The sequence below is a fragment of the Phocoena phocoena genome, chromosome 6 (assembly GCF_963924675.1).
Source record: "Phocoena phocoena chromosome 6, mPhoPho1.1, whole genome shotgun sequence".
In the NCBI taxonomy this organism is placed as follows: Eukaryota; Metazoa; Chordata; class Mammalia; order Artiodactyla; family Phocoenidae; genus Phocoena; species Phocoena phocoena.
The window spans coordinates 57,831,634-57,845,794 of NC_089224.1; positions in this window are offsets into that span (position 1 = coordinate 57,831,634).

Below are 14,161 nucleotides of genomic sequence, written 5' to 3' on the forward strand. Positions count from 1 at the left end.
TTCTCTTTGTATTGTTAGTAATGGTCTTCACTTGTCCTTTTACTAGTGGTTTTCTTGGAGAGTTCGTATTTTCCGTTTTCTAGTATAACTGTTCCACTGTTAAAATATAACAAAAATTACAGCACCCTTTTTATGTGCCAAGCATTATGCTAACTAAATGCTTTGCAGGAATTGTTTACTCCTCTCAGCAGCCCTGTTTTACAGATGAGAAGATTGAGGCCTGGAGCAGGTAAGAATTTCCCCAAAGCCTCAAGTGATGAACCAGTAGTAGCTTGGCTAAGAGCAGAAACTGGGAATTGGGAATTCATTTTGTTGCAGTCGTTTTCTTATCATCCATTCTCAGAATGTTCAGTTATCAAAATTAGAAAGTTTAAATTCTGATTTTCCATTTTTTCCTTGTTATTCCTTAGTTTAACGTGTATCATTAATCACTTGGTTTCCTCTTCTTTATAATTGAGGATATATCGCTTATCACTCTGACAAGCAATTTGTATGATAATCCAGGACAAGAAATTCTTCTCATCTCTTTAAACAGGCTCATACCCTTCCCTGACTTTGCCCCAATTTCTCTACTGATCTTTGACCATTCTCCTGAACCTCAGACTCTATTTCCCAGGAACAGCAGAGCATCCTGTCTTTGTACAGACACCAGAACCCCAACTTGTCCCAAATGAACTTATCTCCCACCACCTCCTCTATTTCCTATCTCCAATCATAGCATTTCCATCTAGTCAGCTGGAAAGCTAGAAAATGTGGAATTATCTATGACTTTCTTTATTGTCATTCTTTACTTCTGATCTGTTCACAAGTCCTGGTTATTTTAATCCTTTACTGCTCTTTCCTATCCATTCCCATTGCTATTGTTTTGGATCAGCTATCATCATTTCTCATGTAGATTACCATAATAGATTCTTAATTTCTCCCTGCTTCCAAGAAATCCCTCTCATATGTCCTCCACACTATAGCATGAGTAATCTTACAACATGTCTCAGCTTAAAACCCTTCAGTATCTCTGCAGCACACAAAACGAACTCCAGACTACTTGGCAGGGTATGGAATGCCTTTCATTATTTCACCCACCATAACTTTCCATCTGTATCTTTTTCCACTCCCTGACTGCTGTTCCACGCCACCCCCCTCCATGTTCCTGCCACTCTTAGCCAGCTCTTCCTAAAAATGCCATTCTCCATGCCTTTGCATGTGCTCTTCGGTCAGCCTATAATATTCCTTTTGCCTGGAGAAATCCTGCTTATCCTTCAGAGCCCAGCCCAAATGTCACCTCTCTGGTAAAGCCTTCCCTGAGAAGTCCCCATGTCATTACTTTCAGGGCTATGCAACAATTACACTTTCTATAGACTTCCATCACTGCATTTAAAAGATTGCTTAATAATTATTTATGCATCTCTCCCTTCCCACCAATTGTGAACTCCTCAGGAGTTCACAGTCGTGCTTTATTCGTCTTCATGTTTCCTGTCCCCAGCCACAGCAGCAAACATGCCAGGCATTTGGTTGGTGTTCAATAAATATTTGATGAGTAAGTGAATAAAGGGCTGAACAAATTAGTAAAGAAAGAAAAATATTTGTTTCATTTGACAACTTTAGTGTATTTCAGTGATTCTTATCTCAGGTATGATCCCTGGCCCAGCAGCATCAGCATTACCTGAGAACTCATTAGAAATGCAAATCCTTAACCCCATGCCAGACCTACTACTGAATCAGGAGCCCTGGAGTTGGAGCCCACCAGTCTGCATTTTAACAAGCTCTCTGGGTGATTCAAATGAATGCTTACATTTGAGAACCACTGGTGTAACTGAACCTGACTGACGTGTGTAGAACAGATCTCAGCTGTAAAGTAGTGGAAAGAATATCTGGGTCATAAGACTCAGGTTCTAAACTCAGTTCTGCCATCAGCTCCTACTATGCTCTTGAGAAAGTCACTTAACCTTTTAGAACATAAATGTTACCCTCCATAAATTCAGGAGATCAGACTAGGTAATTTCTAAATTCCCTTTTAGCACTAAGATTCTCTCTTTGCATAAAGAAGGAGATGTATTCTCTGATTCCGAAGGACAGAGATGGTAGTGGGGAACCGAGAGAAAAGTGAAATAGCACTCCCTGCAGTGATCCCGTGAAGGTGCCACTGAAGATCAGACCATTGCTCCTGCAAGCTCACTCCCGAGAATCCCGCAGCTGCAAATGCCTGATGCTTCACAGGAGTTTAGCAACCCCTCACCCCAATTAGTGCATCTGGCCAACCGAACAATTCTACAAGGGAGGGGAGAGGTCCTTCCTGACCCTCTTGTGATCAGATCATGCCCTGAAGCATGAAATGTGATTGCCCTCTCCTAGCTGGCAGAACTGCCTAGGCAGTCAAAAGAAATATGGGAAGTCAAGGAAGGACTGGGCTTGGTGGTGGTGGTGGTGGTGATGTCTGTGTATGTGTAGTTCCTTTCTATGTCCCAAGAACCCAAATAGGAAAATCCCTCCTTCAGTTTCACCCTGCATAATACTGATTTAGTGACGTGAATTAAATTAAACATGTTGTGTTATGCAGGCTGTGTCTAGAATAACGATGCACTTCAGCAAAGGAAAAGATGCCATCAGTGAGTAGGCAAAGCAGACCAATAAAAAATGCACATTCTGTCCTGTACCTGGAGGTACAAAATTATATATACATATATATATATGCATTTTTTAATGGTGTCTACCTATATATGAAGCTGAGTAGACACAATAAAACCCAATAGGTAACTTCATCACTATAATAGCCAACTACAGAAATAGCCATTAAGCCTGGGACTAGGAACCAGCATTGGTGAAAGCCCTAGATTCTGGTCATGTTATCACCAAAATGGTTTCGATAGCTAGAAGAGATCTGGCCTCATTTCCTTCAGGGGAATTACCATTTTCAGGTACCCTGGATGCATTGTATTGAAGTTCAGTCCAATATGTATTTATTAGCCTTTGTTGTATGTCAGGCACTGCTAGGTGTGTTAGGAATATTGCAGGGTCCCTGATCAAAAAAGTTGAGAGTCGACTGGGAGAGACAGACACTTTAAAAAGTGACTGTGATATAAGGAAAGTTTACACACTGGATGCATGAGAGCAAGGAAAAGGGATATTTTAGATCTTCTTAAACTGGCACAGAAATCAAGTCTGATATGTTACCCAGAGCAAAGCCCAATCACCAATGGGACAAACTTTTGACCTGTGTGCCACCCACCAGGAGGATGAATAAAGCAGACACATGTCAAGAAGAAGGGCTACCCAGAGAACTGCAAAACGCCTGTCAAAACCCTTGACAATTAAAAGACAGGCAACGTTGGGGGGAAGCCTGCTTTCCACCCTCACCACCCTGTGAACACCTGTTACCAAGAGAGCAAGCTGAGAGACACACTGGCACATGTTGGCGGCAGCAGCAGAATCAGCCCCTCCCCATGAGTTAGTGAACACGTGATCCCCTCTCTGTGGCTTCTGCTACACAATCTCATTACAGTTTCCTTTGCTGTACAGTTATTAGGAGTGAGGGGGGAGGTAAGTAAACTCCTCGAGTAGGTTTTACCATGGCTGAATATAGGGATACTTAAAATTTTGGCAACATTCTTTTTTAAATGAGAAAAAAAAAATCACACTAACCTCACAGGTAGGGAGTTTTCCAATTGACAGGCACTTTCATTAATTTACACACTTGGGTCTACAGCAAGGAAAGAGAATGGGCAGGGCATCTCCCAGAGTTCACATTTTACAGATGGAAGTAATGGAGGTGGTTTGGGGAGTCGAGGGGTTGTGAAATCACCAGTAAGAAGCAGATGGGTCATGTGAGCTCAGGTCTTTGGAACTTTTTCAGGATGCTCCTTCCACACTGGTTCTCTAAGAATTCAAGGAGATATGTCTATATTAACCCAGGTGTCTTTCTGGTAGGGAGCAACTTAGGTTGTGCCTTCTAAAGCAATGGAAATTCAATTTGTCTCCCTCGGATGTAAGTGCAGGGACCCTGCCTTTAGAAGCCCGAGGGACAGGGGCAATGCAGACGAAACGTTTGCTTTAGAATCAGCCAGTTGGAAGCTGTTTGTCCCTAGACAATCTACATTCTCTGAGCCTCGGCTTCCTGATTTTAAAATATGAATAGTCATACTCCCCAGCTTTTGTGGGGACTGACCGCGTGTTAATGACTGTGATGTACTAGGACGTCAAGAAATGATCACCAATATTGTTTTTATTAGTATATTTTGTTTTTAAATAGTATAAGTGTATAAATATTTAATAGTATAAATAATGAGTCACCACTCCTCTCGTCAGCTGACTGAGGACTCAGGGTCTGGATATGGGGAAGTGGCTGCTACACTAGTGTCTGAGGGACTGGGTGTTTGGGGTCACATCGTGCAGATGCCAAGAAGGCAGACTTCAAAAAAAAAATTTTTTTTTAACATGCACACTGTTCCAGGCAGGTTTGTGTTTGCAATTTGGCTCAGTTCGTTCCAATTTTTTTTCTTTTTTTTTTTTTTTTTTTTTTTGCTGTACGCGGGCCTCTCACTGTTGTGGCCTCTCCCGTTGTGGAGCACAGGCTCCGGACGCGCAGGCTCAGCGGCCATGGCTCACGGGCCCAGCCGCTCCGGACCGGGGCACGAACCCGTGTCCCCTGCATAGGCAGGCGGACTCTCAACCACTGCGCCACCAGGGAAGCCCCGTTCCAATTTTTTATTTAAAAATGTTTCCCTTAGTTAGAAATGTAACTTTAAAGTAAATAGCAAATGAAAAATAAAAGAATACAAATCACAAAGTCTATTTGGAAAACGTTTTCTTCTGAGGGGGCCCCAGGGTTGGCTCTCCGAAAGTGCCAGCTGCTGGTTTGTTTTATTACTTGGTTTAAAAATATCCATGGCTGAGGGGGAGGAGGGCAATTGACAGCAGTTTCGGCTTTCTGCCATGCTTGACGCTTATTTTACCAAGTCAGTTGTAGGACTGACATGCTTTTCCTTGACATGAGTGCTAAATGATTCTCCCTCACTGAACCCTTTCTCTACCACTTAGTGACTGCCTCGCTTCCTCATCTGGAAAACAGGGATGTTCTCGCCTGTCTCGCCCATCTTGCGACTTTTTCATGCAGATCAAATAAAATTAGTGGATACGTATAAGTCTTTGAAACTGCACATAATACTCTCCCAGTGTTACCCACGGCTCTCCTCCCACTTCTAATTTTTCAAAAATAGGCAGTGCAACTCAGAAAAGGGAGTTACCCCTCTAGTGGTGCTGCTACACATCCTGAATCCAAGATCTCCCAAGTTATCCCATTTCTGTGCAATATTAGACATTCTCCTCTGTCACCAGTTTAGCTCTTCAAAAACACCACTGTGATACTGATTCCTGAATAAATATCATGACTTCTTGGAACTTGCTAATACAGGCATACCTAGGAGATACGGCGGGTTTGGTTCTATACCACTGCAACAAAGTGAGTCACACAAATTTTTTGGTTTCCCACTGCATATAAAAGTTATGTTTATACTATACTGTAGTCTATTAGATGTACAATAGCATTGTGTCTAAAAAGTACATACCATGATTAAATAATACTTTATTGCTAAAAATTTCTAACCATTATCTGAGCCTTCTGCAAATAATCATCTTTTTGCAATAGTAACTTCAAGGATCACTAAACACAGATCACCATAACAAATATAATAATAATGAAAAAGTTTGAAATATTGCAGAATTACCAAAATGTGACAGAGAGATGAAGTGAGCAAATACTGTTGGAAAAACAACGCCCATAGATTTGCTCCATGCCGGGTTGCCACAAACATGCAATTTGTAAAAACGCAGTATCTGAAGTGCATTAAAACTAGGTAAGCCTGTAGATAATCTTGTTAAATAGGACTTTCAGCTTTGAATCCTTCGAATCAGAAGACAAACCATCAGGGTGAGCTCCTTCCTTCTCCCAACAGCTCACGCGCTGTTCTATGATTCCTCTCCCCTTTCCTCTGACCTGCGACTTGAGATAGGGCAGCTCTTTCTGGGAGGGCTGTTTAGGAGCATAGGCTCTCCTCGTCTTAACAACTGGAGTCAAATGGAATCCCACCTGGGCTCATGGGCCACTATATATTCCAGGTGTCCCTTAGTGGCATTTTACTTACTCTACAAAGCCATATGTGAACTTGAGACCAGTTAACATTGATAACATTTCTTGAGAGCTGATTTTTAAAAATTACTATAAGGGACGTACATCCAAATAGAGAAGGAGAATGTCAGCTGGAGTGCCTTAGCCAACTTGAACCCTGCGATATAGTTGAGTTCCTGAGAAATGATAACAGTGTTAACTGGTCTCAAGTTCACATATGGCTTTGTAGAGTAAGTAAAATGCCACTAAGGGACACCTGGAATATATAGTGGTCCATGAGCCCAGGTGGGATTCCATTTGACTCCAACTGTTAAGACGAGGAGAGCCTATGCTCCTAAACAGCCTGGATGCCGAACAGAATCCTCCCCAAAACAGCTGCCATATTTCAAGTCACAGGTTAGAGGAATCATAGAACAGCATGTGAGCTATTGAGAAAAGGAAGGAGCACACCCTGTTGGTTTATCTTCTGATTCGAAGGATTCTGGAAAACAGTATGGAGGTTCCTTAAAAAACTAAAAATAGAACTACCATATGACCCAGCAATCCCACTACTGGGCATATACCCTGAGAAAGCCATAATTCAAAAAGAGTCACATACGACAATGTTCATTGCAGCCCTATTTACAAGAGCCAGGAGATGGAAACAACCTAAATGTCCATCAACAGACGAATGGATAAAGAAGATGCAGCACATATATACAATGGAATATTACTCAGCCATAAAAAGAAACTAAATTGAGTTATTTGTAGTGAGTTGGATGGACCTAGAGTCTGTCATACAGAGTGAAGTAAGTCAGAGAGAGAAAAACAAATGCCGTATGCTAGCACACATATATGGAATCTAAGAAAAAAGGTACTGATGAACCTAGTTGCAGGGCAGGAATAAAGATGCAGATGTAGAGAACAGACTTGAGGACACAGAGGGGAAGGGGAAGCTAGGACGAAGTGAGAGAGTAGCAATGACATATACACACTACCAAATGTAAAATGGATGGTTTGTGGGAAGCTGCTGCATAGCACAGGGAGATCAACTCAATGCTTTGTGACGACCTAGAGGGCTGGGATAGGGAGGGTGGGAGGGAGGCTCAAGAGGGAGGGGATATGGGGATATATGTATGCATGTAGCTGATACACTTTGTTGTACAGCAGAAACTAGCACAACACTGTAAAGCACTTATACTCCAATAAAGATGTAAAAAAAATTAGAGTGGTGCTTTCTGAAAACTTACAGAAAATTTCTATTCCATTGAAGAGATAACAATACAAATAATTGTATAAGCTTATTTTTCTTTCTGGATTCATGGCCTCTAATAAAATAGTGTTTTGATGAAAAAAGTAAATAAATAAATAAAATTTACTATAAGGTCTCTTTTATATTCAGGATTTTCTCCTACTGAATTTAGTCTTATTTCCTTGAATGTATGTTATATGCATATATATTTCATGTTATGGTTATTTCATGTAAGATACATATTTTTAAAATTAAAACAGTACTTGAAAAGCATGCTGATTTTTGCCAAGTCTGTTTTGTTTTAATAAGTCATCTAGATACGGTCAGATATGGAACAAAGAAGGAGGCAGAAATTTAGGCTGAAGTCTCAGATCTGCCAAGGGGAATCTTAAATAAGCCAATGATAATGATTTTCAAATTTACATCTCTAGACCCCAAATCTTCCTGACCTCCAGACTCATATATTCAATTGTCTCTTGACATTGCTGTTGGGATGACTAATGGGTGTCTTGAATTTAACCCATCCAAAACCCAAATCAAGAAACTCTTGATTTCTCCTCTCATATTCCAAATCTGCTTCATCTCTTTGTTCCATTTTAAAAGTGGTATCTCCATTCTCCCAGGGGCTCATGTCAAAAACCTAGAAATCACCTTTGACATTTTTCTTTCTCCTACGCTTCATACTTGTTAAATTAATAAAACAAGGAGGCCATTAGACTGAGGTGGCTCTAAGGTCTTGGCAGCCTAGTAGGCAAACCAAAACATAAGCCTGTAAATGCCTCAAGGTTATGAAATCAAAACACTAAGGACAGCCAATCACAAGCAGCCAACTAGGCTTTAAGCTATAGCCAATCCAATAACTTCCTTTCTTTGCTCCTGGACTTTTTCCCCATTAAATCTTCCCCCTAGCTTCTGTCCAGGAGCCCTCCTAACCACTTTTGGTTTGGTGTTGCCAAGTTCAAATTGATTTTTGCTCAGATAAACTCATAAAATTTTTAATATGCCTCAGTTTATTTTTTAACGCACCCAACCCCTCAGCAAATCTTGTTAGCTCTATCTTCAGAATATTCCTAAAACCTGACCACGTGGCACTCTGCCTCAGTCATCCCCCACTGTTGCCTGGACTACTATAATCCTCTCCTGACTGGTTTTTCTGCTTCCCGTCTTGTACACACTACAGTTTCACTCCACATAGCAGCCAGCATGACCAGTTCAAATGTAAACTGGATCATGTCACCCTCTTTCCTGAAAACCAGCCATCGCCAATCTTGTGCTATCGCACACAGAATAGATTCTAAGCTTCTTAGCTTGGCCTTCAAGGCCTTATATGATTAACCCTGGATATTTGTGTGATCTCACTTCACAAACTCTCCCTCTTGCTCTTCCAAACATACTTCCTGCTGTCTCTCAAATACATATTACATCCTCTTAGCTCAGAGTCTCTGCACTTACTGTTCTCTCTGCCTGGAAATCCTCCCCTAAGATAGTCAAATATCTTGTCCCTTGCATCAATCAGGTGTCTGCTCAAACTCCCTCAGAGTGCTTTGCATCAGATCCAAAAGAGCTCCCACTTTTAATCCTATCGCTCAGTTTCTTTACTGTGCTTCGTTTCTCTTCCTAGCTCCCATCACTCTCTGACATTTTGCTCAAACACATACCCACACTTCGTCACTCCTCAATTGAATATAAGTGCGATAAGGACAGAAACTTAGAGTGTTCTGTTTACAACTTTACATTCCTAGTAACTAGACCAGTGCCAGCCATTCAGTAAAGGCTAAACGAAAAATTGTCAATGAATGAAAGCATGCAGGCTAGGGGCCTGCTTCTTTTCTATAAAATAAATGTTTCAATAAGATGATCTATAAGATCTCCACTAGCTTTAAAAGCCCATGATTCCTTGCTTTATTTTTTGGTTATGATCTTGATTTGTTATGCACAGAAAAACTGTGGCAGAAAACAGCAGTGTGGGAGGCAATGAGCTGGACCTCATAGCATCTCTACCAAAGCTTTTAAGGATTGTCTCTCAAATTTTCTTCTGATGAAACTTCTCATTCCCTAGAGTTTATCTGTCTATGGAACATAAATGAGTATAGCTAATGCAATAGGTGCAAAGACTCTGATTTTGCTAAAATCAGATTTTGCTAATCTGATTTTGGTCCAGAGGCTTGGGCCAGCCTTCCTATCTCCAGAGAGCTTTACATAAGCAGCCATATAGGCAAGGACGTCCCCAGATTGTTCTGTTTGAGGTCCTAATTAGTAGGTACTTCCCAGACAGTGTATTATAATCAAATGAGCAATCTGATTCTGATGACCTGTTCCAACACATCCTGTGGATGTTGACAAATCATTCATTATCTGAGCTTCATCTATTGAATGCATGGACTGAAATAATGAAATACTTTCATGCAGAAATTGATCTGTATGTTTAAGGTACAGAGATAGACAGAGCTCTTTCATAATGTTCATGCTGGCAAACCTTTTTTGGCTTCCATTCAGCATGAGGAAGCTTGGAGTCAATTTAGAGTAACGCCAGTACTATTCTTTAGATGGATGAGAGGGGCAGTACAGTTCATTTTTAAACACCCTTACTTGTAGTCGAGCATTCACATAAAATACAGAAGATGTACAAATGGTTTTTTGTCCATTGCCTCCAACTTTTACCCTCAGGTTCGCTAGGAAAGCAGACCTCTTCCGCCATGGCCAAGGAAGGTCTATGACCCTACTGCATTTCTCCCTGTGGGCTACCTCTTTTTCTCAAGTCTCTGGCCCAAGTTAACAATTATTTGTGTGGGGGGCTGTACAAAGGGATCAGTACTTGGAAAGCTTCAAGTGGAGGATTGGTAAGACAGTAGAACAGTTTTATACTGGCAAAATAATCTCTTCTTTGCACAGCTAGAGTTTCTGTTTCTTTCCTCATTTGATCTGCACTACCAAATTCCTTCTTTTGCTCTCCTGATTTTAATATGTCTAATTCCCATGAAGAAGGAAGAATGAGAGAGAGAAATAAGTTTATCTCATCTCAATTAGCAAAATAAGATGGAGATGCGTTTGAAGGAGCCTTGCTCATGAGACGGATAAACCAAGCCAAGGGTATTAAGTAACACTGAACAACAACAGTTGCAGAAGCTACAGACGCAAGCTTTAGAATCCAGCTTTCTATTTCTTATACTATGATATATACTACATGTATAGGTTCTGTACATTAGCTCAGAATCCCACCTGAGTCCCAGAGATCTGGTTCTGCTTTGGCAAGTTATAAGTGAGAGAAAAGAACAGCAAATGAAAGGGTTAGATCAGCTCTTGACTGGCAGCTCTGCTGCCAAAATTACAGCCAAGTTTAAACCTCAGGTTCATGAGGCGTATTGCTCCAAACTGAAAGCATACCAATGCATCTGAGCACCTGAGATTAGCATGTGCAAACCACTGTGCTCAGCATTCCAACTGTAATGTCAGGCAAGTGGGGAGCCATAAAATGTGAAGTCAAAAGGCTGACTGAGTTGTCAATGGAAGGTTCATTACTATGATGTGCTCCTTGGCATTTACCCAACCTGAGGCTATGACATTAACATGCGGTTCTTTATGTGAATCCAAGTTTTGCTGCTGCTTCCCCAGAAAGAAATGTTGTGGGGGGGGGACCTAAAATATTTTAATTTCTTCTGCAGCTTCACCAAAAGCCCAGGAATAGTTTTAGATGTATATGAAGGCTATCATCTGAAATAGAAGTGTAAGACTTTTAAAACTTTTATTCATATATTACACATATGTAAATAAAAGTTATGATAAATGCTGTCATCCTTTCAGATATTTTTCAAATCAATCTGTATGTGTATCTTCAAAATACCTAAAAGACAGGGAAAAGATAAACTATTCCCTAACACCACTGAGGGTTATTAAATTTAAGGAAGAAGAAAGAGAAAAGGGCCTTTCTGCTTTTAATAACAAAGCAATCCAAAGGTCTTTTCCAATTGAGAAGAGCAACTTCTAAACATATATCTAAACGTGTATCAGTGTCCAAGGTTTGGACTGCTTTTTGACAACACACGACATAAATCCTGCTTAGGGAATAATTGCCTGGGATGGTGCTGAGTTACCAGGTCGTTTAAATCGATGCTGTGTGCTATTGCACACTTAAAATTGTTTACACTGCTCTTATCCTAGCTACAATCTGTTCTCTCACACTGATGCAGTGGAGAGCAATTTACTCCAGAATACCAAAGTCCTTCTGATTTCATTTTTGCTCCCACATCTGCTGCTCTGAGCACAGGTCCTAGAAAGAAAACCAAATAAAGAAGCACATGGAAGCTTTGGGGAAAGTGGGTTTTAGAGTAAACATCAATGAAATTTTCAGAGTTCTGTTTCTGACACTTTGTTCTAATTAACTTTAATGGTTAGTTGCAGTTGCTCTTTGAGAGATTTGGAGGATTTGTTCCCTCCTTCCTCCCTCTGTTAACTTTTTGGACACATCTCCCCTTCAGGACTGAGGCAGAGGGTGTCCCCTTGGCAGTTTTCATTTGAAGTGAGGCTATGCTCGGTGGTTCATGTTACTTACACTTTTGAAGTGACTGGCTGTTTGTGAAAAGTAAGAGAGTTCTGATCAACAGAACTAAAATGATTGGTAAACCATGGAAGATATCACACTTCAGTGTTTTATTTAATCTCAATTGTTTCATTATCTTTATAATTATTAATTAATTTATTTTTTAAAAAAAATTATTTATTTTGTTTTATTTATTTTATTTTATTTATTTTGGCCATGCCATGCTGCTTGCAGGATCCTAGTTCCCTTACCAGGGATCGAATCCAGGCCCCTGGCAGTGAGAGCATTGAGTTCTAACCACTGGACTGCCAGGGAATTCCCTTGTCTCATTATTAAACCTACATTATATTTATATCTACCTGAAAAGCACTGTAAGTTCTTAAAAAAAACCCAGAAAACAACCAAACAAACCAGGAGGCAGCTAGAAACGAACTGAGAAATCAGACACTAGATCATGGATAACTAGTGAAAAATCAAAAATCTCCCTATTATGGCAAGCCAAGGTCTAAGATGTGCTTCTGCCTATTCTGGGGTTCCAGAGTGGAAATCTAGGGGTTGCCAACATGCTGGAGGTTAGGTTATTAAAAACTCCATTGTTCTTCCAGAGCTTTTTCATCATCTTTCAGTAGAGGCTCTTGGTTGCCTATCCCAAACCCGCCTCTTTTCTTCTCAACTAATAACAGCCCAACTTTATTCATGTGTCTAGCTTTCAGGGAGGAAATACTGAATATTCTAAGGAAAAAAATCCACAAGTTTAACCTGTTTCCCCTTGTGATTGGTTTAAGGGTGGGTATGTAACCCAGTTCTAGTCCATGAGATTAAGAGATAACTTGCTGGGAATTTTGTCAGAGAGGTTTCCTCAGGAAGGGATGGACCCTCTTCTTTTGATTACTGAGTCTATAGTTGATGCCTGGCACTACTGTGGCCATCCTGTGACCAGGGGGTAAACCAGTGTGAGGACAAGCCAACAAGCTACAGAAGACAGAAAACCTTGTGTCCTTGATGGTCTGTTAACCCAATGAAAGCATCCTACTGAAACGTCCTACGGAAAAAAAGAACCTCAGCCTACAAGGGAGAATATTAAGGTCAGCAAAATTGATAGGAGGTTGAAGAACCTTTGTAAGAAAAAATGATTAATTTGAATGTTATCATCTCCCTACCCAACCTCCTAAACCCTACCATAAATGACTTCTGATCAACTTCTGTGCACAGGAAGAAGTAACCAGTTAAGAATCACATCACTCCACTCTCTGGCAAGACACTGAGAGTAAAGGTAGACCCATTTTAAGCGTTGGATGCAGAGGGTGATACAGGGTTATGAAGCAAGTACTCCTCACTGGCAGGGTAGCCTGTTGGAACTGGACGTATAAAAGCAGGACCAGAGTGAGCTCCTGGATTTGGAAAGTTGGGAGCAGAATAACAGCATCCTGGATGAGGTATTGGACATGCCAGTGATGGTGTCAGAGCAATATTATTGCAAACCTGAAGAGCAAGAAAGGAGATGAGGCCATCTAGGGACGACGTGAGAGCACATATGGACTTCCTAGATGCCTCGGGAGGAATCTGAGGATGGGATTGCTGGGTGTACAGCCAGAGGGCTATTCTTTTGTTAACTTTATTGCATACCTAGATCACTGTGGCAAGGGAAAACAAGGGTTCTCAGTTACCAAACCAACAGTCACTTTGATTTGGGTTAGAATGGAAAACTGATGTGTGGAGAGAAACCCTTAATAACTACCAGGCCATAATGGCTTTAATTAATGGTATACTGGTGAGTTGTTGTTGTTTTAATGGAGTTTATTAAAGTTGTATAATCATAACACAATGAATGAATATATTCCAGGGTACAATTGGCTACTCATTCGATATGTTATACAATAACTTAAGTTTTTTAAAGTATTGTTTCTGAAACTTCACTGTGTCTAAGACTCACCTAGAGTCCTTGTTTAAATTGTTGAATTCTAGAGTCTGTTGATTCTCATTATGAAGGTCTGAGGTGGGGGCAGAAATCTGTGTTTTCAACAAGTTTCCTATGTGATTCTAACATAGGTGATCCACACTTTAAGAAACTGTTCTAAGAACTGTGCATTAAAGTACAGATGTTATAAATAAAAACATGTGGTTTTCTCTCCAAGAAGGCTTTGCATTTGAAATATTGTTCCACCATTAGGAATGATGTTGATACTGAACAGTCCTCTTGGGATCTACAAATAGTCCATGAGTTGTGATTTAGCCACCCAAGAGCTATTGTATTGCTGTCATTTTTCTTCACAGA